This window comes from Mastomys coucha, unplaced genomic scaffold (assembly GCF_008632895.1).
Source record: "Mastomys coucha isolate ucsf_1 unplaced genomic scaffold, UCSF_Mcou_1 pScaffold22, whole genome shotgun sequence".
Classification (NCBI taxonomy): Eukaryota; Metazoa; Chordata; class Mammalia; order Rodentia; family Muridae; genus Mastomys; species Mastomys coucha.
Window position 1 is genome coordinate 105,206,585 of NW_022196905.1, and position 2,595 is coordinate 105,209,179.

A 2,595-nucleotide genomic window follows, 5' to 3' on the forward strand; every position below is an offset into this window, starting at 1 on the left:
TCGGTAAAGAAGCTGGGGTGTGAGGTGAGGGTGGGATGGGGGGAGAGTAAGTGAGAGTGGGGTGGAATGAGGCTCAACCCATCATTTAGAGAATCATTTGAGCTCAAGATCAGCCTAGGCTAAACTCAGTCCCTCTCCCCCTCCCTCTTCTCTCCCTTTCTTCCTCCCTCCCTTCTCCCACTTCCTTCCACTTCTTCCCTGACTGCCCCATAGGCTTGCAGGTAAAGGCACTTGCTGACCAGCCTGATGACTTGAGTTTGACCCCTAGAACCTACGTGGTAGAATGAGAAAATCAATGCCCCAACGCTGTCCTTTGACCTCCATTTGACAGGTGAGGCACACATGCACACACGTGTGCACATGCACTAATAATAATGATAATGATGATGATAATAATAATAATATATTTTAATAATAATAATAATAACAATATTATATTTTGTGGTGGTGCTTTTTTAATAGTCCTTATCTGACTGGCTCAAGATGCCTGGCATATTCATGATGGGGAGGGGTAATTGGAGAGAGTCAGGGGCCCAGGATCTGTGCAGCATCTCAGTCCTGCCCTCTGTATGGGGTTGCGCAGTTGCCCTCGGTGCTCAGAACTAGGAACAAGAAGACATAGTGATGAAGGATTGTGGTCACTGTGACTGAGATAAGCAAAATTGAAGGCTCGGAGCTTTGCAGCTCTAGGGCAGAAGTGGGAAATCCAGCACTCCACAGAGAAGCTGCAGGGCCTATGTTTGGAATAGGTGTTGGGGAAGTAAAGTCAGGGTTGAAAAATGTCAACAGAAATTTCCTCTTTAAACGTCCTAAGAAATCCAAGTCTAACAAGTGTTGTCTGTGTGTGTATGTGTGTGTGTGTGCGCGCATGCATGTGTGTCTGCTGGTTTTGGTTGTCAACTTGATGTATATCCGGGAAAAACTGTCTGTCTGGACCCAGCAGTGAGGGACTTTTAGCCTCACTGGATCATTTGAAGTAGGAAGATCTACTTCTAATCCAGATCTTTGGGGTAGGAAGGCACATCCCTAATCTGGGCCACACTTTTGGTGGCAGTCTGTATAAAGGGTGTGGAAGAAGGAAGCTCTCTATCTATCTATCTATCTATCTCTATTTCTCTCTCTCTCTTTCTCTCCCCCCTCCTCCCTGCTTCATCTCAACCTCACCAGCAAGTCCAGTCCATCAATGGCATGAGAGCCTCCTTATTTAGGATTCTGTCATATACTGAAGACCAGCTAAGACATGCAACCTCACGAACTGAACAACTGCTGGATGTTGGGACCTTCCACACATAGGCAGCTATTGTTAGACAGACAGACAGAAACAGAGACAGAGAGACAGCGACATACACACACACACACAAACACACACACGGGGAGAGAGAGAGAGAGAGAGAGAGAGAGAGAGAGAGAGAGATTCGTTCAGTAAGTTCTTTTACCCCAGAGAACCCTAACACAGTGTGTGAGGATGGAACGTCTCCCTCAAGCGGCACAAAACTCTGCAGCTGCTCTGTTGCTCCCCTAATGCCCCGGCCTGATGCTGCCTTTTTGTTGGCAAGTGCAGGGAAGATTTGGAGCAGAGCCAAGGGGTAGGCAGGAAAGGAGGCACCTCCCACCTGTGGTTTCCTATCGTCCATTAATCTGGTAATTACAGCTCCGGAAGGAGGGTAGGCAGATTCCCCACCCACAGGGCAAGGAGCAGAAACGCATGACTCCTTCTTGGAGAAGAGAGGTGACAACAGCGCAGGGGGTGGAAAGGAAAGCGGCTTTCCCCTCTCCCTCCTATTTCTGCTGTACAACAGTTTCCTCTAAGATTAGAACTTTCTATCTTGGAGGGCAGTTCTCCAAGACTCAGGGTGTTCACAGGGGGTACGAAACAGCAGATGAGCTAAGGGGATGAAACTGTATCCTTCAGAGGAGCTCCTTGGGCTCTGAAAAGCATCAACTCCAAACGGCTTCAGAAAGTCCCTGAAACCGAGCAGATTCACTAGGCCCCTCCCCAGTGTAAAGCAAATCACTCTCAGAGGAGCCCAGCTGCCTGGAAGAGGCTCATATCAACTGAGGCATCAGGAAGGGACACTCTCCAACCTGTTGAGCTGCCTGCAGGCTGGACAGTGTGCTCCAGGTTTCCGGCTTTGTCACCCGTGCTGGGGTGGGCTTTGGTGTCACAGTTTGGAGTCACTTCTGCTCCTGTAAGTAACCCCAGTAAAACTACCTCACAGTTCACCAAGTCTGACATTAACGGTATCTGAACTTTGATCCATCACTGATTCTTTATCTGGGGTGTGTGGGCCTTGCTCACCGTGCCTGGGAACACCGTCAAACAGCCTCCCTCTCACACTCAAGCTGTGAAGGTTCCTCCCCTGCCCTCCGGTGCCACTGAAGCCTAGTCTCTAGTCTCTATTCCTGGGCACTGGCTCAAAACAGCAGTGGGAGGCGTCACACGGAAGAGACCAGTAGGCACTGGCTCACAGCAGCAGTGGGAGGAGCCACATGGAGGAGACCAGTGGGCACTGGCTCACAGCAGCAGTGGGAGGAGCCACACAGAGGAGGCCGGTGGGCACTGGCTCACAGCAGCAGTGGGAGGAGCCACACGGA